The 25328-nt window shown below is 33.9% G+C and overlaps 1 protein-coding gene across 1 annotated transcript in view; it reads right to left on the bottom strand.

The window, feature by feature from the left end:
* Nucleotides 1-24875, bottom strand: part of RFX3 (regulatory factor X3) — a 284384-nt gene extending 259509 nt beyond the window's left edge. Inside the window, exon 1 of the mRNA XM_069474175.1 lies at nt 24765-24875. The gene's annotated coding sequence lies outside the window, so the exon portion shown is untranslated. The remainder of the gene's footprint in view (nt 1-24764) is intronic.
* Nucleotides 24876-25328: the final 453 nt, after the last annotated feature.

Genomic DNA, 25328 nt, shown 5'->3' on the forward strand with positions numbered 1-25328 from the left:
ATATTAATTCTAAATCTATTCTATCCTATCATATATACATTCTATAACTTTAAAGATTAACACAAGTTATTCGCATAAATTCAATACGATTAGATAGCATTACTTGAATGTAAATAAAAATAAAAGAAAAGTATAATAGAGTCTATCAGTAAAATACTGTTAACCAAATTGTGTGAAACAGATTTTGAAAAGTGGATAGAGCTTAAAGGAGGACTACTAATTTTTTTAAAAGAAGAATTTGTATTGACTTTTATTTACTTATAAATGTTCATAAAGTATTTGAAGACAATGATGAGGTTGTTCTACCATAAGATACTAAAAACCATACAGAAAAATAAAAATAAATAATTTAACAATCATTTTAATTATGAAAACCTATCCAAAACTTTCCAGGGGTATTTTGGCCATATTAATACTGCCTGCAGCTTTTGAACATTAAAGTTTTTTTTGTTTTTTAAGTCAGACAACATTTTCTCTATATTCATGGCTGCATTTAGCCCTTCAACTTAACTACTCTGAGCTGGGAACCCTTTAAATAATCCGCCAACTGCACTACCTTATTATTTTTTAAAGGGCCATCGTTATCTGTCCTTCATTGTTGCTTTCATTTCTTCTCATCACATACCATAGGAAGCAAAGTAAAAAAAATTAACTATTGTTCTAAAAGTACCCAGGAACAACAAACAGAGGACTGTGGAAAAACTACCGGAAAAACAAAGACAAAGAATCCAATAATAAAGGAGAGCTGAAATAGGCTAAGAAGTGTAAAGGCAACATCTGACCAAAGAACTGAGGCTGGGGCAAGAAGAGAATGGGTTGGCTAAGAAGGTTTAGAACTAACTGAAACAGCCTGTAGTAAAGCCAAGGAGAGCAAAACAGAGCAAATGGGAGAAAAGGGGCAGAAAAATGATAAAGACAAGAACACATTAGAAAAAGAAAAACTGAAAGAATTTGCACAAAGAAACATGAGGATTCATTTTACAGATGGGAAGAAATGAAAAAAAGGAAAACATTTATGAAAATTTATATTCAATAAATTTATATTACTTGCTTCATCACTGCTTCTTAAAAAAACATGCAATAACTCAGGAAAAAAGTTCTTAAATTATTCAGTGATGTCGATAGACACTTACAATGTAAAAACCAAGCGATTAGTAATTTATAGATTCCACTTAATTTTACGAAGAAGTAATCTGAATACTTTCTGATTCTCATGCAGGATAACAGAATTTTAACTTGATACTAGAGCTACAGGGCCTAATGTATGAAAACTTTCTTAAAAGTAATTAAATGTATTCTTTTCCAAACAAGACCAAACATTAAAACATATATGCTACACACATACACACAGTAGTCAATAAAGTTATTAAACTTAGATTCTACTTAGGAGTATACTATACACAGGACATGTGTTATGTAAATGTGTTAACTTCCAAAAGAGTTATTTAATACTTGATCAATAACTAGTCAAGTATATTAAATAATTCTAGAAGGATCTAATCTGAAAGAATCAAAGTTCTACAGTGGTTACATTAATACTTAGAATCCTGTCAGGTACTATTAGCCAAAAGGCAAAAATAAAACCAATGGGGGTAGATATCCAACCCTGGAAGTATTGTTGCAAAGTGCCTTTTGGTATTCATTGGGTCTGTGTTTCCTCAAAGCTACAAAGCTGCCATATAATTTTAAAGTGTGGCATCCTTAAACTATACACTATGTAGCTATACAGAATAACATAGTCAACCATGCAATTAAGTCTCTTTTTTTGCAAATTCTAGTTTTCTTGAATTTGCCACACCCTATCATATTTCATTCATCTCCACATACCCATGTGCCCAAAAAAATTTTGCTTAAACCAAAGATCCTCAATAAATGTTACCAAATAGAACTAAATACTGATATTTTTAATTTCATAATTTTTCTATCAAGAATCATAGGCTCTTTGATACATCACATAATTAGGGTTGGTAAACAATGACTTACAGGTTAGAATTCTTTTTAGTACTCATATCTTACGAAATATAAGGAGAAAAAAAATCATCATGAGGGCCACAAATACATAATTTCTCCTTTCTCCTGACAAAATATTTCCTTATTTTGTTTCTTCAGATTATTTCCATAGTTTGTTTAGCAAAGGTCAAAAAGGATGTTGATGCACAAAGAATTTTCTTAATATTAAAATAATAAAAGGAATGTGAAACAAACTGATTAGAAGAGTAATATCAATTAAATAAATATTTTAAAACTTCTAAAATTAAAAATATGTGAGGTATAAGACTTTGGGGAGCAATCACTTTCACTGTTTAGCTACTATTATTCACTTTTATATATTTAAAAACTTAAAAAAATGTACTGACTCAATTGATTTTTGTAATTCATAATTGAGGGTATGAAAAGGGATCTTGAAGTACATTCTATAAATACGAGATTTCAGTTACATCACATTATCAATGCGAAAAACTCATTTAAATATGTCACAATTTTTTGTGAAAGAAAAACACATAGAAACTCTTTAGAAAACCTAAAAGAAGCCATCTTAATAAAGACGTAAATGTGACTTTCTCCCAGAACACTAGCAAATAGTCTTTGTGGAGTCTATACTAAATTTGAAAATTACAGAGTATTTAATATGAACTCAAAATCTGAGACCAGAAATATGAAAGTTCATAATTCAAAATCTTAAATTTGATACTTGGCTAGAAACTAACTTTTATTCTTTTCATGATTTCTTTGTAACCACTCCCTCCAGCCACAGGGTAGATGACACAACATGCAAAGCAGAGCAATGGACCAGCAATCTGAATACTAGCCCTGATTCAGCTGTGTTGGGTCTCTTTCCAAAGGTAAAAAACAAAGGGAATAATAATCAGACAGCTGGGGAGGAAAGGAGTATAGCTGAAACAAGACTAACCATAAGTTGTTAACTATTAAAGCGGAGTGATAGATACATGGGAATTCATTTCATCATTTCATCGTATGCTCTATTTTTGTAATATGCTTAAATTTTTCCTTAATAAAAAAGTTAGAGGGAAAAACATGAGAGCAGACTGATTGCTTCCCCAAAGTGTCTTACACCTCACATATTGTTTCATAAACATGATGGTGGTACAAACAAGTGGTGATGCTAAATTTGGCTTCTTTAATTTTTAATGTTAGAAATAACCAGGTATTCATCACCAATAGACTCTGGCCCACAAGTTGCTAAAATGTATGTACAGCTGACTCACTTCAGACACAAATGCCTGTGCATATTTGCAAGTATAATCATTTAATCGGCCTTTAAGGATGGAAACCAGGACAAAAAATAAATACTGTTTATATAATTATATAAGTTCAAACAGAGTAAGGCAGGTTTTTTTGTTTTGTTTTGTTTGAGTTTCCACAGAAATTTCTACTTCCTCAACTTAAATATGTTAAAAAAAATACAAATTTATAGCAATCATATTTTGTACCATTTTTGAAGTATTTCAATACAGTAGCCTTGAATACTATGAAACTGCATATTTCATAATGGATGACAGGCACATAATGCTGAACATTTGACACTGAATTGAAATGGAAAGTATGATTTTGACATTAGTACACTAAAATCCCATTCTAAAAATATCAGTATGACAATCTATTTGTCAAAATAACATAATTCAAGACAATTTGCCTCCATTAGTAACTTTTATTTATCTAAACAACCTCTCATTTATGTCTCTTTGCATACACAAAGTTTTACAAATAAATTCAATTTATAAATTATGATTAAAGATGACTAGATGTTAGATATTTACGCTATATAAACAATGACATTCTAGTTTCACATCTTACAAGACACTGAAGAGCATTTTCATCACAGAAGCCATCATATGCAAAGATTTTTTCTCCAGTTTAAATTGCCATAAACATAAACAAATTGAGGGTATAACCAACCAAATTAGCCATCTGGTTAATTCTAATTTCTATTTGCCTAGTATGATTTTTATTTTTACTACTTCATGTATAATTGCTGTTCAATTATTTAGAGCATATTTTAGAAATAGTTACAGGTGTTTCAGAAGAACCTCCAACTTGGAAGCAGGTAGGGTGGACTTGAAGAATTTAATTTTGAACGGATCTCAATGTGCTTGATTCCTTATAGAAAACCATACTGGTCCACACACTTCAACATATAGTCTCTCTTTCTCTCTTTTTCTGTTTCTCTCTCTCTCTCTCTCTGTGTGTGTGTGTATATACACACACACACACACACACACACACACACGCACACACGTACATGAAAAGGCTGTACATTAAGAGAAAGGCATATAAAAATGATAAAAGGGGACAGTGAAAAGCAGAAAGTGCTATGTGATAAAAGTGGACAGCGAAAAGCAGAAAATGCTACGTGAGGACAGATGTAAAAAATTAGGACTCTTTAATATAGAAGGAAGACTAGCATCAATCAAAGCATCAATATTATAAACATACAAAGCCACATTTGAAGAAATATCCAAAACTTCATTCTTTCAGGTCTTTGTTCGAATGTTACCTTCTCTGCAAGGTCTTCTTAATTATCCTATTAAAAATTACAACCTTCTCCACCCTCATCACCTGCCGTTTCTATCCTCCCTCTTTCTTACTTTATTCTCTATAGCATTTACAACCATCTATTATAATACATATTCATTTGTTTTCTCTCTCCCTCATCCCCAATTTTTTAAATGTGAGGTTTTTGAGGGCAGAGGCCTGATTAGTTTTGTTCACTGTTATATCCTCAAAGATGTTTACTTCTTCACCCACATTGTATGTGCCAGTATGTGCCCAAGAAATGAATGAATAAAAAAGTGAAAAATAAGCATACACACTTAAACTTATTTTAGAAATTGAAGGGCACTCCTTGAGTCTGGAGAGAGGTTAAGATGACTTCACAAATAGTAGTAAATTCAGCAAACTCATCACCTCAAGAGATGGTACTCTTGAATGAAAATATACTGATTAAAATGAGGGCTGGATAGATTTGTGGATGACAACTCCATATAAAAACAAGGTTTTACAGTGTAAAGTCCCTGTAGTAGACATCAAAGCAGATAACCCTGCCTTTCCATAGTGCAACCTTAATTGGAATATCACAATACAACCATAGATCTGACTACTGTAGAAATTCCATTCTGACACCACCAGTTGCCTTGGTGTAACCCTGGAACTCAAGTCCTGATCCTGCACTTCTGACATCCCAGCAGGTACAGTAAAGTTAGGCAGCAAAAGGAGAAACCCAAGAGGTTTGGAGTATTCAAAGTAGTCCCCCAAAGGCAAAGTTCCCTAATACCCCACGAGTCTCTCCCATAGCAAGCAGCATTAGGAATCACTGCAACCTGCCACAATTAGAAAACAAGAAGGTAATGGATCCTAAAAGGCATTCCTCAACTTCTAAAACTAAGAAGTTAGACTTGTTAGATAAAGAAATCCAGGTAAGTCTAGAATTTCATTTATAGAGAGATATATTGAAATTCATATATATATATAACTATAATACCTAATACAATATAAATGCTATATAGCTGTTATACTTTATTTTTGTATTATATTTATCATTATATTGTTATTTTTTATTGTTTTCTTTTTCCAAATATTTTTGATCTGTTGGTTCAATCCATGGGTGCAGACTGTGTGGATATGGAAGTCTGAGTGTACCATAAGCCAGGATGGCCAGAAAAGAGGAGTTACAGAGCACAGTGGTAAAATACAAGTTTGAAAATGGACATAAGAGTGTAAGCTTCATAACAGCAAAGTCTATGCTGGTTTTGTGACACATCATGGCACTCAATAAATTATTTCTTAAATGATTCTGATAAATAGGCAACAAGGAATCCTGAAAAAATTCTGACCCAGAGAAACATAAAACTCTGAGCTATTTTTAAAAAGCCAAAGAATCTTTTTTTTAGAGAATTCTATTAAACCACATTTTAAAAGTTTAAATAAAAATTTATCCAAATTATAAATTCATAAGATATTAAGACCACATTCCCTATTGGAGTTCCTTCCTCCTTATATCCAACAAATAACAAATACAGCAGTTTATTATCTAGTCACTCTGGTAACTCAATCTCTACATTTAAATCTCAATTTAAGACTTCCAAATATTAAGCACACTCTGTTCATCTGAATCACATTTTCAATAATTATATTTTTCATTCTATTTTATGAGTCAGTACCTATGTTGACATATCAGAAATACAGTTAAATCCAAAAGTAAATTATTTAGATCCCTTTCCCCAAAAAATTTTCTTTATTAAGAGAAAGAAAAATCAACTTAGTATGTTACATTCTGAGTCTTAGTTCATATGAAACAGTATTAAATTAAAAAAAAAATCATAAAGAACAAAAATGAGGAACTTCTACGTAAAAATGCAAGAGATAAGTAATATTTCATCATACTTTTGTTTATCATAGCTCCTTTTTTATTGAAGGTGAGGATAAATCCAAAGGGAACAGTTTTACAAGAAGGTTTATCTGTGGGGATTTACCTTGTTAAGAGCAAATGACAAATGGTCTTCCCCCATAGGAAACATATACCTGTTTTATATAAATGTATCCTTTCAGACTTGGTACCAAAAATGAGGCTGCAGACAGCATCAGGTTACACTGTAAAATTCACTTGTCATTTTCTTGCTCTCTCTTAATTTCAAATAATTAACTGTTAGCATTTAAATTGTTCATCTTTATCAGAAAAAGGATACCCAAACTAAGTTCAAGTCTGAGCTCACTGATTTACTACTAATTCTAAAACACACACACACACACACACACACACATACACCCACCCACCCACACACACACACACACAGGCATGAGCCTGCACACACAGGGAAGAGGGTACGGTTGTCAGGGAGAAGAAACAATAAGAGAAAATCTTAGTAATTACTTTTTCCTGCCACAGTCTCATACTATTATTCAGTAAACAACATATCCTTCCAAAAACTCAGATTAAGAAAATAAGAAGTCATTTAATAGGATGGTTGCTGGTATTGCTTCTGGTTGCTATGGAATAAAGGGCAGTTCGTTCATATATTCATTCTGTTGGTTCACAGTTATTTAAGAGTGCTGCAATACCTTTAAAGCCTAGCTGGGCAAGTCTCAGCTTGTATCACCTATATCAGCTGCCAGTATTTTACTTTTGTTCCACAAAATAATTACCTACAGGAACAAATGTTTCAATTTTTTCAATTAATTAATTAAATGGATTTTTACAACAATCTTTAAAATGATTGGAATCACCTTTACCCTCATCAAAAAAAGTAAAGAGGTGCATGCCAGACCTGAGAATTATTTATACTAGCACGTTGATTATGACATGCATCAATACCCAATAAGGGGAAAAACAAATGATAAGAATAAAAATATAATATTTTTATTTTTTAAAAAAACTAGCAAGTATGGTATGGTTGAGAAAAAAATTTTAAATTTTATTTCTACATCATTCTAAAATAAAACAAATAATCCTAACACCAAAAATTATAGTTGAAAATAATAAAAATATTAAGATATTTACCTAAATTTTGAATGTAGATTTTATAAAACTTGACCTTAATCTTTATAGAAAAATTCTGGAGACAAAAATTATAGATAAAATAAACAAATATTCTGAATACTAACAGCAGCACATATGAGTTGTTTGCTTTTAAGAAAAGTTTTGGGCTGGCGCAGTGGCTCATGCCTATAATCCTAACATTCCGGGAGGCCAAGGCAGGAGGATTGCTTGAGCCTAGGTTTTGAGACCAGTCTGAGCAACATAGCAAGACCCTATCTCTACAAAAAATACAGAAATTAGCCAGGCGTGGTAACATGTGTCTGTAGTCCTAGCTACTTGGGAGACCAAAGTGGGAGGACTGCTTGACCCCAGGAGTTTGGGGTTGCAGTGAGCTATGATGATGCCACCTGCACTCTAGCCAGGGAAAATGAGAAAGTTCCTGTCTCAAAAGAACAAAAACAAATGACAAGGAGTGAGGAACCTGGGGTTCAACAGCCCTAGCTATGACAAATGTATTTCATTGTGTAAATCACTTAACCTCAGTTTTCTTATCTTTAAAATAAGTGGGAGGTAGGAAGAGGGGATTCAACATGATATACTCCAAAGTCCATTCAACCTTAAAAAAAATCTGATTAAAAAATGTTCTAATTATGTCTCTACTAGAATCCTATATATTTGTTCCATTTGGAAGCATGTGTAACTCTAGTAAGCGACCTTTTCACCTCTCTAACCTCTACTGTAGCCCCATGGCTCTTTTGGTCCGCTGTGCTGGGCCAGACATAGTAAGGGGGCAGAGAAATACAGCAGTAGAATAGTGAAAAAGAGACAGGAAGAAAAGGTGAAGTTGGGCCCTAGAGAAAGGAAGACACTCACCATGGTGGGGATTGAGGTTACAGACCCAAAAGCTTAGCTGCTATGCAAACAGGGTCAGGTTCTAAAATAAAGGCTCTTACTCTTTGCTGATGATATGATGTTATATCTAGAAAACCCCAAGGATTCAACCAAGAGACTCCTGGAATTGATCAATGAATTCAGTAAAGTCTCAGGATACAAAATCAATACACACAAATCAGAGGCATTCATATATGCCAATAACAGTCAAACAGAGAACCAAATTAAGGACTCAATATCCTTCAAAATAGCAACAAAGAAAATAAAATACCTAGGAATATATTTAACTAAGGAGGTAAAGGACCTCTATAGGGAGAACTACGAAACACTGAGGAAGGAAATTGCAGAACATGTAAATAGGTGGAAAACCATACCATGCTCATGGATCGGTAGAATCAACATTGTTAAAATGTTCATACTGCCCAAAGTTATCTACAGATTCAATGCAATCCCTATTAAATTACCAACATCATTTTTCACAGATATAGAAAAAATAATTTTACGCTTTGTATGGAACCAGAGAAGACCCCATTTAGCAAAAGCAATTTTAAGCAACAAAAACAAAATGGGAGGTATTAATTTGCCAGACTTCAAACTATACTACAAGGCTGTGATTATAACAACTGCTTGGTATTGGCACAAGTGCAGGGACACAGACCAGTGGAACAGAACAGAAAATCCAAATATAAAACCATCCTCATATAGCCATCTAATCTTTGACAAAGCAGACAAAAACATACTCTGGGGAAAAGATTCCTTATTTAATAAATGGTGCTGGGAAAACTGGATAGCCACATGTAGAAGACTAAAACAGGACGCACAGCTTTCACCTCTCACAAAAATCAAATCATGGTGGATAACAGACTTAAACCTTAGGTCAGAAACTATTAGAATTCTAGAAGAAAACGTAGGAAAGACTCTTACAGACATTGGCCTAGGCAAAGAATTTATGAAGAAGACCCCTAAGGCAATCACAGCAAAAACAAAAATAAATAAATGGGACCTGATCAAATTAAAAAGCTTCTGCACAGCCAAAGAAACAGTCACGAGAGTAAACAGACAACCTACAGAATGGGAAAAAATTTTCACATACTACACATCAGATAAAGGACTGATAACAAGAATCTATTTAGAACTCAGGAAAATCAGCAAGAAAAAATCGAACAACCCTATCAAAAAGTGGGCAAAGGACATGAATAGAAATTTTTTCAAAAGAAGATATAAAAATGGCTAACAAACATATGAAAAAATGTTCAACGTCTCTAATCATCAGGGAAATGCAAATCAAAACCACAATGAGATATTACTTAACTCCAGTGAGAATGGCCTTTATCAAAAAGTCCCAAAACAATACATGTTGGCGTGGATTTGGAGAGACAGGTACACTCATACACTGCTGGTGGGACTGTAAACTAGTGCAACCCCTGTGAAAAGCAATGTGGCGATACCTTAAACAGATTCAAGTAGACCTACCATTTGATCCAGCAATCCCATTATTGGGCATCTACCCAGAAGAACAAAAGTCATTCTATAAAAAAGACACCTGCACCCGAATGTTTATAGCAGCACAATTCACAATCGCAAAGATGTGGAAACAACCCAAATGCCCATCAATTCATGAATGGATTAGCAAAATGTGGTATATGTATACCATGGAATATTACTCAGCTATTAGAAATAATGGCGATATGGCATCTCTTTGGTTCTCCTGGAGAGAGTTGGAACCCATTCTATTAAGTGAAGTATCCCAAGAATGGAAAAATAAGCACCACATGTACTCACCAGCAAACTGGTTTCCCTGAGTGCACATTTGGGAATAACACCAATTGGGTATTGGACAGAGGTGGGGGCTGGGGTTTGGGATGGGTGTATACCTACTTGATGAGTGTGATGTGCACTGCCTGGGGAATGGACACGCTTGAAGTTCTGACTGAGGGGGATGGGGGTGGGGGGAGGGAATGGGTGCATACCTACATGATGAGTGCGATGTGCACTGTCTAGGGAATGGACACACTTGAAGCTCAGACTCGGGGGGATGAGGAGGCATGGGCAATATATGTAACCTGAACTTTTGTACCCCCATAATGAGCTGAAATTAAAAAAAAAAAAGGGTCAATTCTTAGATAAACCTCTCCTTTGCAAGTGAAAAGACAGTATTCTTCCAAATTAGAGCATTAAGCTGATTTCTACAGCAGAGTTACTCCAATATAAGTAGACCAATATTACTATTCTCACATTGGAAATGGCTGGTTTTTAAATTCTATCATAGAACATAAATGCAGTGGTGGTTTCTTTTCTTCAAAAAGGAACAACTTTTAAACAGTAGAATAAAATTGACTGTGCTTTTATTGATACTATGTAGAATAGCAAATAATAAAAAAGAAATAAAATTATACTTTAAGTATAAGGTATTTAAAAGTACAGAAAAAGTTATATAAATTATGTGAAATTGATATTGCATTACATTCATAACAAAATCTTCTATAAATATTACTGAAGTTAACATGTATATTCCATGATCTTTTGTTTTGCAGGTTTACATTTATGTTTTGTTCAAACATTGTTTGGCTCATTAAAGTTTATTCATATACCACATCTTCTATCTACTTTTGGAAAGCATGAAAATCTAATACGCAGGATCACTTAACATAGATGTTTCTTAATGCAGAAAGAATTAAATATAACCCTTTGAAAAAAGAAATGGTAGTTGTGGGATAAGATCATTTAATTAGTGCACTGCTTTAGTTATTTCGTATTATTTTACTATTCAGTCTGTCCAGTTACCCTGTATAGTAATATTTTAAAAGATTACCACAAAATGTTTTGTTGAGTCACATACAATTACATTCAATCTTTTGGATCATAAAGAAGTAAGTTTAGCAATTAAAGTTATTATATAAATGAAAAAAATGCAGGCCTTATTTAATAGTTACTTCTTCATGCCTTAACCATTTAATTAGATTCAAAGAAACATCAGCTTTTAAATAAAGAGATTTAGGTCTACATTTTGTGTCGTTTATTAAAATGCCATTTATCACTATTTATTATACATATTAGTCTGCTCATTACAGAATAGTTTCCAACATGAATAATGGATTCCTTTTTTTTTTTTTTTTTTGCTTTGTTTTGCTACAGACTTTAGCATTGGAAAATAAGCTTCTTTCAAACCTGTATGGCTTCAGTCAAATAAAAAAAAACTAAGGGAAACTTCTCATTCCCTAAAGATATTGAATCAGAAAATATTAAACTGCTTTGAATGATATCATTAATTATCGGTACATTAGCTCTTGGATGTCTCTTTCTTTATGTTCTATTATAAACTAATGGCATGTCCCACTAACTGAGTAGCTAACTTTGAAGGAAAAATTCCAGAAGATAGTTGGTTCTCTCCCCTCATCAACTTATAAAATGACTCTTAACTGCTTACACAAATCTACCCAGGGACAAGTTGAAATGACAGACAAAAGACTGACCCCATTTGAACCCTGAAAGATATATCTCAAAGCAGATTTTTTCCTCTGCCTGCAAATATGGCCTCCTGTCCTAGTGCTTGTTCCATTTTTTAATGACGGGTCAGGTTTCAAGTAGAGTAGCCTGGAATTACTAAACAAAGGACTTGACCAGCAACTGAAAACAAACTCTCTGATTTAGAAATGCTGTGCTGAGAGGAAATGATATGAAGATCAATCACTTTTAAATACCTTACCTTAAACATAAGCTCATTTCAAGTCTACACTGAGTCAGTTCTTAGCATAAGATTTAAATTTCTTCAAAGCAACATAGGATAAAGTATTCAAGTTTATTTCAATAAATAAATATTTCAAATGATACAGCTTTAAGAACAATAGGAGGTATTAATTTGGTAAATCTGTCTGATGGGCACATGGGAGTTCATTATACTATTTCCTCTACTTCAATATAAGTTTTAAATATTTCAAAATATAAAAAGTTTAAGAATATATACATTTATGGTACACAAATTTCCACTACATATTGGTTTCCCAAATGTAGATTGCTGTAGATATCAAATAAGTTAATCAGCTATCCCAACTAAATATATTAATTTTGCATATTTCATACATTAATACTGTATTACTTTATAATAATACAATAATTGCAAGAAAACCCTGATGTAGCACCTCAATTTAATGCTTTCCTATATACAACATCTAGAAATAGTCAAACCTCATACTGTAATAGTCAAAGGTCCCAGCACCTTATATTGCCAACCAACAAAACAACAACAAAAAATGTGGTGTCCACAAAGGAACTAAGAAGAACAATCTTCCCCTCAGCTTCCCCCATTACTTAAAACCATAATAAGGTTAAAAAAAAAAAAAAAGATTGCTCATTCAACAAGTTATTTCACAATTCATACTTTGATTTATCCATCTCCCCTTATTTTTATCTTTTTTTCTAATTTTTCTACTAATTTTATCCAACTCCATTTTTCAGTATCTCCTCCTACCCTTCTTTTTTATCCTTATTGATTCCCAAACATCATCTGTCATTTCTGTAGCCTTCTACAATTTGAAATCTTAAAAAATATGTCCACATAGCTGGGAATATGCCATTTTATATCTCTGATTTCTCTCTTTTCTTTCAAAATACTTCTTAAAACCCAATGGAAATCTAAGCTATTTCAGGATTCCTAAAATAACCAAAATAGTATTGCACTAAATATACATTGATAAAAATCCTTTAATTCCTCATTCAAAATGAAAGCTAAAGGACAATGATATAAAACTAAACGCTTATAGACTAATATATCCAAGTATCTCTTAGGTCTCTCCCAGAATGTTTTTGAATCACATATTAGAAATAATGTCATTAATAGTAATAGTGATATTATTAGATACGCAGAATATGGCAAACTGGGATTCACATTTAGTCCCTAAAATGACACTTCTTTTTCCCTACATCATGGAAGTTGCTGTTCATACTCTAGGTTTTCCAATTATAGGATCCTTCGCCGATTTACCCTCATTTTTTACCCCACTTCCTCAGATTAAGTTGTTATTCTGGGCATGGGGTGCCATCTATTGGCATTCTTTCTAAGTTTTGTAAACTAAAAGGTAAACTGGAACTTCCAAAGCTCACATACAATGCAAATTCGGGAAATTCCAGATAGCAATGGAAATTAACAAAAACACAATTTAATAAAGAGGCTCATGTCATTCAAGAAAGAAGTCTTTACTTCAAAGTTTCTCAAGGGCAGCAGGACTGGACATGAGTGAAGTGTCAGGATCACTAAGATGACCTCCTCTCACAAATTATTTTAATCTGTATCTCCAGTCCATGGTCATTTGCATTTCTATTACCACCCCCTCCCCAAGAAAATGCTCAAGAAAACCTAACTCAATCAAAATAATAAAATACATCGCTTTCCAAGTTCAAAGGTAAAAGAATTCCACCTGACTTCTAAGACATATGGCTCTTAAACCTTTGCTGAAATATAAATCCACAAATATTATACAGCTCTACTCACGCAATATTATTTAAAAGGTTTTAAATTTCAAAACTCGGCAGACTTCTAAAAATAAAGGAACAGATCAAATGTTCACCCAGCAGCACAATATCTTAACCTTCTATAAAAGGAATGAATTAAAATTTTTGTTTTTAACTATAATTTAATTCAACTTCAGCATTCATGGCCTTTATTAACTAAAAGTAGTCTCTAAAAATCATCATATAATACAAGATACTATTAAAAATTGCTTGTAAAAATCACACAAAGATCATTCAAGAAATGTAATCAAACATTTCCCCTAATTTTCTTTGCCTCAAGAAAACAGCACTGAGATGGAAATGCTAAATGTTCCTAAGACTATTCCAAGATATGTATAATGCAAAAACAGTACTGGCAGAAGTTCTACAGCACCAAGCAAAATGTACATTAAAATGACTTTCTAAATGTCTACTCACCCACAAACACACACATATACACAAAATACAGTATCTAAGTTAAACTCCATTTTTCTTAATGTGCATATACATTAACAATGTGAAGTAACTTTTTTAAATTAAAAGGCTTCAAAATGCCCTTTAGATGCATCCAATATGAACCCATTGTAAAACAAAGAATATAAGTTTATTGGGATTCCGTGTTATGTATTAATTTTTCATGTTGTATTTCCACCATGGCATATTAAGATACATGCTGCACATTTGAAGCTGTAAAGGTGATTTTCAGATTACTAATCTAATAGCTTTTCATGTTTTTTATTAATGATCCTTAAGCTGACACTTAATCAAAATTTATCTCTAAGACTGTCATCAGATATAATCAGATGCCAATCAGTGAAAACCTTACATGACAGATTATACTATTTGGTTCCATAAAATATCAGCATAAATAGGAACAGGGGAAAAACCTAGGTTCTATTGCAAAAATACATCCACAAAACCACTTATCCAAAGCAAAACATAAAGAGGTAGATTTAAAACATCACTTCTGTTATCTTGTCCATAAACTAGATTTTCTCATTATTCCTTTCTTTTATTCCTATCTTTCTAAATCTGTGCATGACTAAATCACAATACAGGCGCCTTAAAAGAGAAAGATATTATTTTATATCTACTAATGTAGTAATGAATAGACATGTGCAGATACACTCAGTCTTTAGGAAAAAAGAAATCACTAACAAAAATAAAATAATTGCCCACCCTCACAAAAGGGTGGGCACAATACTTCAGCAGAAAAAGAAAGTTATCTGGAAGAAATACTGGATCACCTAAGTCTCCATCTCCTGCCTCCTCATAAACCCCAATCCTCACCTCAACCCCCACCCCCACCAAAACTTCACAGCCGAGGAAAATTAACTGGGGAGGATACGTAATGTACTGATATTTAACACTAGAATCAGGATATGATTTCTAAATGTATCTGCTTCTTCCTGCCCCTCTCCAGCAACCTCCCCTAATCCTCTATAACTAAAGCATGGAAGAAAGAAACTTTAACAAGCAAAGTCTCTAAAATGGCTTTGGCACATTAAGGTAAACTTATGCTGAATGAGACTGAAGGGGGCCAGATACATTTCAAAGATGACAGTTATATTGAAATATATGAATGCTATTAGGCATATATATCTGAACGTGGTTCAGAAACTTGAATATGTCTATATCAATCAGTAAAAAAAATTCAAAAATAATTTTAAAAAACAATAATAATTACAATCTATTAATCTTTCATACACTCCGCTATTAGGCTGGTAAAAGAGCTGAGATACAGAAGACTATATAACTTATCTTGAATTAATGCAAAAATGTTTCTTCTCTTAGCCTGCCATGCCCTAAAGTCTTGATAAGTCTACTCACCAAATATTAAAATAAATTTTTTTAAAAGTATAGTTTTTGATTAAAATACAATTTTTCTATCAAACCTGAATTAAAAAAATGTTTATCCAAGTATAAACAATATTCAGAAAAAAAGAAAAGTAATAATTATTACCAATGGAAAAATATAAGAGAATACTAGTGTGGAAGATGGTAATGCCTCCCAGACCACAGCCCCAAAGTAGGTCAAAAGCTCTCAGAACTTGCCCATACCTTTACAGGATTTTAGCTCTTTTCAAATACCAGTTGAATAGTTTTAATAAGTGGGAAATAAATGTTTAAAAATGAGATCAACAGAAACCTAAATTATTTTTTTTGTTTGTTTCTGATAAGAGAGAGTACTCACACACATTGTCTGGTGCTCACTCTCACGTGCTCTTTCTTCCTCTCTCTCTCTCTCTCTCTCTGTCAAGTTGCCTATTGATGTACTTAGGAAATCATGTCCTGTTTTAAATTATCTCAATGGTGAGCAACAGGCAGGAGCCCCAACTGTCAGACACTTGTCTGGCACACATACACAGAGGAGCTGGCTCCAGAAGTAGCTCAAGCTGTGAGACTCGGCTAATTCCTACGTGGGTGAGAAAATCAGGGCACTTGGCCACCACTCTCTACAGGAGCCACTGAAACAGTGGAACGTTCTGAGACTTTGTTATAGGTATGACCATTATGCTAGCCCCAGGCTCTGAGTTTTTTTTCTTTGTTGTTCTTAACAGAAGGAACAATAGGCAAGCAACATGTTATCCTTTGAGAACATGGTAAAGGAAACCCCAATCCCTGGCTCCATGTTACTGGCATGCTTCCCTTTACCCAGTGCCAATCTTGTCATGGAATCATAGACTGTCAGTGCTGGAAAGGGCTTTAGAGATCACATAGCCTTATTGTTTCATTTTACAAATGAAGAAGCTAGGACCTACAGGGCTTCAGTGACTACCCTAAGGTTTCATATTTAGTGACACTGAGTACCTTTGTTTTCTCTTTCTCCTACTGTAAGCTGGTAGTAATACTTTTGAAGTCCTTATTTCTCAACCTAGTCACTCTCGTTCCTTTCTCCTTCTATCACCTCTCAATATACGTCTTCTCACACCAACTAATACACTTTTGAGGACAGATGCCTCACTCTGTTAGTTTTTCTGCGCTCAGCTCCTATTATCCCATACCCGTTTTTACCTAAACAGGAATCACCAAGAACTTCTGAGAATCTTGACCAAGCACTATAAAGCAAAGGCAAGGAGAATTGACTGGGTATTACTGCTGCTAATAAAAGTGAGAAAGAAGAATCCACAAGGAAAGAGTCAGCAAGAGCAGGCATGTGTGATTGTGCAAACACAATATTTATGAACTAGACAAGAGATTTAACCCTGAAGTACCTAGCCAGAGAACTAAGATGGAAGCCTACTGAATCAAAACTATGCTCGGGTTACATCATTTGTTCAAGTACTTGTTCACGAGGACAGTGAGATGGATAGAAGTTGTAAGAAAATAAAAGATGACTGGAAATGGCAATAACATATAGTCATGTACCACACAGTATCATTTCTATCAACAACAGCCAGCATATATAACAGTGGTCTTCATAAGATTATAATGGAGCCGAAAAATTCTTATCACCTAGTAATTATGTAGCCATCATAACATCGTAGTTCATTAGCATTACCTTTTACCTTTTAGCATTACCATATTACCTTTCCTATGTTAAGGCACAAAAATACTTACTAGCACTGCTTTACAACTGGCTATAGTATTCAGTACAGTAACATGCTGTACAGGTTTGTAGCCTAGGAGCTATAGGTTATAGCATATAGCCTAGGTGTGCAGTAGGCTATACCAACTAGGTTTGTGTAAGTACACTTTATGAGGTTCACACAATGATGAAACTGCCTCACAATGCATTTCTCAGAATACCTCCCCATTGTTTAGTGATGCACGACTGTATAACCTTACCATTTATGTCACATTTCCTAACCTTTTCCCAAAAGTTCCTTTGAAAAATGTATGTCAAATGCATTGGTGAAAGGAAGCAGAATAGATGGCTAAGATAAGAGTCAGTCTAATTTACATACTGGGGCTAATTATCTACAAAATAATGAAAAAGGGGTCACATAATTAAACAATACAGGAGTGGGGAGAATAAGAGTAGGTAAAATGAGAGGCAGACAAAAAGCCTGTGTAACATACGATGCTTCAGCAAAAAAAAGGTGCCATGGTATAAGGTAAATTTTCAATTGAAATGTATAGATTACATTTCCAGTTTGAGAAAGATTAGAACTATTGAGATCACTCTAAAAATGAGAAAAACATTTCATTCTTAATCAAAATGTTCAGAAAAAAATAGAAATACAGCAAATTACTGAATAGCAACTTTAGATATACCGGCCAACTTGAAAATGTTACTTTAAACATCTTTAACATCCAAAGAAAGGGAGCTAAAGATGACATTTTTCCTCTATGATTTCACATTATATGTTATACTAGATAATGTTCTAAGGTTACTTTACAACTCAAGATTGGGACTGGAAAATTACTCCTAAATTACTTATTGCTGCAGGTATACAAGTAATGACCTCATACATTTTTCTACCCTTAGTAAAATAACAATTCTAAGCAGTACATTATAAAATTGTAGAACAATTCCTTGATAAACTCATCTTTACACACTTGACATTTATCATCATTATTATATATTAATGACTACACTTAGTATAAAGTTTGTAAAAAGGGCTCAAAATGTTTTCAAATGAATTCATGTATAAGATGTGAAAAGGAAAACATAAATAGGACAATGAAATGGACAATAGGAAGCTCAACGAATAAGGAAATATTACATCATTAGTTTTTATAATTTGAAATCCCTGAACCAGGAGAGTTATGCAAACACACTAAAAGGAGCCCATTATAACAAGGCTGCAGAGTACAACTAAAACATAACTTTGGGCTAATACTCTATTAATTGTGATAACAAGACTGGTTATCAAATGGTAATCCATACCTGTGACTGACAGCATGTCTGAGCTTTATTTTTAAAAGTAGAGGAAAGGGAATAATAATTATTTGATAAGTGTAGATCAGTAGGCAAGGTTTCAAAATTTTGTGCCCATTAGGAAAGACCTGGTCAGAGGAGCATATTCTAAGCATTCTTAAGTGGCAAAAACATTAGAATGGTTATCTTCTCAGCATTCCCCAATAATGAAGCCAACACATACTGAGCATATACTGTGTCCAATATCGTGCAAAATACATTACATAAATTATCTCCTCTAATCCTCATAAAATCCCATAAAGCAGGCAAGATTGATCCTATTTTTTGAATGAGAAAACTGAGGCTAAGTGAAGGTAAATAACTTGTCTAAGGTCAACACAGCTAATAAGATTATCTAAAATCTGATTCCAAAGTCTGTATTCTTAATCAATATACTTATTCAATCCATCTATTTAAGGAACAAAACACCTATCTATTTATTGATACTCTAAATACAATTCAATATTTTAACTCATTTTAAGTACATCTTGTACTTTGATATAAAATAAAAGCTTCAAATATAAAGATTTTTAAACAATACAACTTGTCATATAATATACTTTTAAAATCTCAGTGGAATCTGGTAAATTGCAGGACTATATTTTTAAAGGAAAATATCTAACCTATTTTAGCAAGACCAGTATTTAAAAATATTGTTACTTCTCTTCATGTTTTGAATTCTTTGAGGCATTCCAACACACATGAACTATCATACCTTATAAAGTTACTTTTAAAAAATATCACAATTAGCTGATTGAAATTAAATATGGGAGAATAGTATGGATAAATTCATTATCAAGATAAAAAAGGATGTACGATGTAATACATAAATATCTTTCTAAGCTTACTTGAGGAAGATACCACTGTTTCCGTATTTGTCTTTTAGAGTATATACTACTGTGAAGAGAGTCCATAATGCAAGAGGCAGCACAAAAGACTGGATTCAACAATTTTTCCAAAAATCTCTCACTGAACAAACATAAGACACATAAAGAAATGCAAGATCACTCTCAGTTTAGAAGTACATGACACAGAGGAAGGCAGAGAATCTACAGCTTTTCAGATAACAAGCTAAATTAAATAACCAAGCCAGTCTACTCCAACAGCATGAAGGACTGAATTTTTAATATTATTTTATTATTATTAATTAGCCTGATAACTACTATAACCATTTATACTTTTCCAGTGCAGTTGGTTTTTTTTTAAAGATTATACCATAAAAAGGATATCATTAATTATGCCATATAAGTGTTATAAGAATGCATGACTATTGATATGTGCTAACAATATCAAATTCACCAAATATAAAGCCACACTGTAATATAGTAGAATTCTCAAGTTAAACTAAGTTTTTGAGATAGAGACTGAAATATCTCCATAAGATAATCAATGTATATGCCTATAGGACTGAAGCTAACATTCAGGCTATGCCAAAGATATTAATTTTGATATTGCTATATGTTATACTAATATATACACAGGGACTGGTTTTGATATAAAACTTTCTATAAAGACAGTATATTAAATTTTAAACTCCATAAAAATAAGGCTACTATGTACTTGAATGCATATATAATTAAATTTTTTTCTTTAAATAAAAGTTCTAATGAGTTCACATTCTTAGTGATAATAATCTCATGTTGCAAACAGCACAGCACCCTCTGGTGCACCTATTACAAGACATAAAACTCTCACAAAAAAGGGATAGAATCATAGAGTAAAAACAAACTTTAGAAATCAATAGGTTGATACTCTTTTATTTACTGCAATACATATTTTTAAACAATAATGCTTAAAAACAATTTTTATTTTAAAAGATCACTATAAACTTTATAGCAGCAACTGAAGTTGGTCAGGAAAATGTTTTAGTTTGAAAATATGTAAAATACTGAACCAACAAAAACACCCATTTCCAACACATATCACTTAAGTTAAAATAATGCTGTTTGAAAAATTCTTTAAGTATGGGATGGCAAAGTTAACTTATCATATTAACCAAATTTCACTTTATTCAAATCTGCCTTGGCTTTTTGCTTCAGATATATTTGACTCATTGAGTGTGTAAAGTGTTCCTGTATACTTTTTCTGGACTCAAAGGGAATTTACCATTATTTGTAAGAACAGACAAGTGTTTTGAGAAAGGATCTGAAAGTTCCACAGCTTGAAAATAGAATGTTATTCAGAAATAAAAATTATGTTAATTAAATTATGAATCTTGAGTGGTTCAAAGTTTTACAAAAAAAAAAAAAAAACTCTCTTCCCAGGAAAATAATTAACTTTAAAAGTAGATTTTTACTAACAACAAAAGCAAAGGATGCCACCTGTTTTAGACAGCCCTTTTGTGAACCACTGGGAAATCCCAATACAATGCAGTAAAAAAAATCAAAGTGACACCTGTTTAAAGCAGCCATCTGTCCCTAACAAGCTAGATTTAGTCAAATCCACTTAATCTTGGATTTCCAAAATATGGGAACACTATGCACCTGTGAACAGAGAGGAATTTAAAATTCACTTTGCGATGGCTACTGGGAATATATACCAAAGAGTTAAAACCAAATAATTCAGTTAGGGAAACTATTTATTTTTAAAGTAGCTAAGAGCAAATAGAGAAATTTTAGCCAAATGCTCAGCATAAAAACAAAATAACCAGCAGCCTCTTCATAATTTAAAAGTTTACTTCTTTGGTATTATCATTCCTTGTAACATATTCTCACTATGGATACCAAGAACAAAGTAACATTCTGATTAGACTGTTGAAAAAAGTTTTTTTTTTTTAAATTAACTCTTGCCACATATCTGCTGCTATATCTACCCTATTAAACACACATATACACAAACTTTAAAAATTTAAAAGCAAAATCATTATATTCTACCTGATTTCCTCAGTTGAAGAATATCAACACCGTATCAACTTTCTCAAGAATAATGAAAAACGTTACCAAAAAGTAATATATACCATCATTTAAACAATCATGGAATCTATCTTGATTTAAGATTCATTCATTTTTTAATTGCTATTTTTTAATGGTAAAAAAATTTGCCATAAAAAAATCTGTTCTGGGTAAAAAAAAATTTGCTTGTTTAAGATTAAAGTATTTAAACTTACAAACCATAAACTTTTATTTGAGTACCTGAGTACAAGAGTATTTGAATAATGAAGGAATAATACAGTATTTTTAAAACATGTATGCTCACCCCATATAATGAAAACACTGTGAAATGATACAAAACTTCTAGGAATGCCTTAGTTTACCATATACATATACATGTAGTATGCCTATAATGTTTAATATAATTCATAGGCAAAACAATCCAACAAGACCGAGATAGGCATTATGACATACATTTAATCACAGACATTCACCTACTTAAAACAAGTTACAAATGACATCTATTTCATAGTTTCAGTTTCAAAGCATGATTACTTTTCACAGATTTCTATTAGTATAAAAACTGAAAACACAGAACACCAATACATAACCCAGTCCCTCCTTGGAAAAATATTACAGAAAGAATAAACTAAATGTTAAGTATCTATCCTTGTGTTTAATTTTAAAATGTACCATGTCAGTATTTCTGATAATCAATATAGCAGAAAAAATAAACTAAATGCTAAGTATCTACCCTTGTGTTTAATTTTAAAATTTATCATTTGTTAGTATTTCTGATTATCATTTAACCAATCCATATGAATAATATCAACTTAACTGAGCCCAAAGCAGCTCTAACAGCAACTTTTACCCCACAAACATGCTTTAAAAAATTGATAATAGAATTCAATTTAAGTTCTGCTTTCAAATCAACTTGTGAATGAAAATCTAAATTATGGAAAACCTGAGATATATATAATGAGTGAAATGCCTCAAAAAGTTATTGGACACTGTATATAAAAATATTAAGCCATAACATTACAGTATACAATCTACTCAACTTAAAACCTATTATGTAAATGGCATAAGGTCTGAAACTGTCCCAGGACAGCAAAACTACTATTAACTTCAGAGTTTATAGGACCCAGGAGCTTCACCATCCAAAAGTGTTCAGGCATTTGACACTCACCTGAACAGGAAAAAAAAAATACATGTTAGTATTAGAGATTTGCATGGAACTCAGTTTGGGGAGAGGATGAATGATTAAAAAGAAATCTGAGTGCTCTGAGAAAGACTTCTTTCAGAACAAAATATCATCTTCATTTAAAATAGCAATCACAAGAAAATGAATTGAAAAAGGAAAAGTTTTTTTAAACCCCCAACTCTTATTTTACAAAATATTAGCCTTAATAGCATTATAATTACCCAACCTGCTCATTGACGATCTCAAGAATAATTAACACTATCACATTATTCACAGGCTGCTCTGTCAGTTAAATCAATATGTTTGCTTTTAGAAAGAAGACTATTTAAGTATTTTAAAACTGTAAATTAAAAACTACAATAAGCAAAACTATATTAATACATTATATTTGTTTCGGCAAACATTCATTATCAAAACTCTTTACTCATTATTAATTAAAAGTTAGGCTGAAAAATGAACAAATTTAGAGGATCTGTTAAACTGGGTTAACAATAACCAAGAACCTACTACTTGAGAACTGATCAGTATTCAAATCTACAGAGAAAAATAATTAAAAAAAAAAAAAAGACTTAAAGAAAAAGTTCTCTCTCCTCAGCAGGTTCACATCACTGTCCAAAGAAAACCAAAAAGTAAATAAAAAGAATATGTTAAGCACACACATGCCTAGATCTTAACAACCACAAAGAAAGTGAAATATACACACGTTTCAAGTTGAGAAGCTTCATACATTCTTTATGAACAACTTGACTTCAATTTCAACTCTCAAAGGAAAACGAACAGAACAGAGAAGATTAAAAAAAAAAAAAACTCTTAAAAGTACCCTAACTGTCACAAATAACACTGTAAACTGAGTTTTCACAAAGCTTCCTTGTGTCCTTTCCCTGTTCATCACACAAAAGTCTCATAACCACAATGAAAATTGTTAACACTCCACTGTGGGGAGGGAGGTTCATCAAAGTGAAAGGGAACCTCACTACTACCCCTCCCATCTCCACATGAAGGATAAAGCACTGTCAATAACTATTAACCCAAGTATCACAGATGCCTGCATCCGGTTTAAATCACAAGCACACACACACCCCAAAAATGAGAGAGGAGAGAGACTTTAAAAAAAAAAAAAAATCTCTCTCCCAGTACAGCAAAGATTGCCCAGCGAAGAGGCCCCTGGTTTCAATGTGTGTGCAAGGGGTGTGGGGGGGAGATGAAAGAGGGGGAGGGAAGAGTGCTGAATGGATATTAAGACTGTTTGCAGCACAAAGAAAACACAGTTTTAAAAGCAAAAAGAAAACCGTGAAGCTCATGATGGTAAAAGAGCAGCCCATTTAGCATCAGGCAAAGAGGGGCCAAAATGAAGGGAATAGGCGGTGGGAAAAGTTCACCAGTGTACGAGGATAAAAATAACAAAACCCATAACAAGGCCCCACAAGTGAACAACTACAACAACAAAACACCACCTCTAGGGTCCCCCCCTTCATAGTGTTGTCTATTTCGGTTCTGAAAGAAGCAGGAAACAAGCAGCTTTGAAAAAGAAGAAAATTAAAGAAAGAAAAGAAAATCCGTATCTCTTCACCTGACCCTTCTTCTCAGACTAGACCTAAGGGAAAGATCCGGCAACCGCATCGGAAAACTGTGGCTCCCTCTCCCGCTCGGCTCGCAGCCCCCCGAGCTCCCGCTCCATCCCTGAAGTGCGGCCGGCTGAGGGCCGGGGCCGGCGGGCGGGCGCCGCGGCGCCCACACCCCCGACCCAGCCGCGGCGCGCAGGGTCCATTGTAAACAAGCCCCAGGGACAGAGCCCCTCAGCAGCGGCGCCGCAGCGGCAGCCCCCGGTGTCAGGAGTGAGACCCCCGCACAGCCACACTCGGCTCGCACACACGAACACACACACGCACGGACACACGCGTTCACACGCATCCACACGCTCCCACACACATGTAGAGACCGAAGAATATTCACCTTGGCTGTGGATTATTGTGGTGTTGTTGGTGGGTGATGGAGATGGTGGTGGTGGGGAGGAGGAGGAGGAAGAGGAGGAGGAGGAGGAGAGGAGTAGTTGTTGTTGATGGGTAACAGTCGCCAGGACTACGGTGACTATGGCGCTTGATTCACAAGGCAACGGTTGCTATAACTCACAAAAGAGAGAGAGGGAGAGAGAGAGAGAGAGAGAGAGAGAGCGAGAGCGAGAGGGAGAGGGAGACACTCGCACGGGGAGGGGTGGGGGAGGGAAGAGAGGAGGAGGCGGGCCCGGCGGAGGCGCCGGAAGGGGCGGGCTTAGCGACATGATTGACAGACCCCCAAATCCCCGCAGAGTGAGGGGGCGCGAGGCCGGGATTTCATCGTAAGACTCCGAAGAGGTGCGCCTAGGCTTGGTAGGGGCTCAGGTTACTAAGAGTCCTCTCAGAGTAATGTTACTACACGCACTGGCGAAGCAGAGAAGAGGTAGGGTGTAGGGTCATGGAGAGAAGGGTACTTTCTGTGAAAGGAGAGGTGCCTATCCCAGCAGCTAGCTTTGTGCAGAGA

This window comes from Eulemur rufifrons, chromosome 7 (assembly GCF_041146395.1).
Source record: "Eulemur rufifrons isolate Redbay chromosome 7, OSU_ERuf_1, whole genome shotgun sequence".
NCBI lineage: Eukaryota > Metazoa > Chordata > Mammalia > Primates > Lemuridae > Eulemur > Eulemur rufifrons.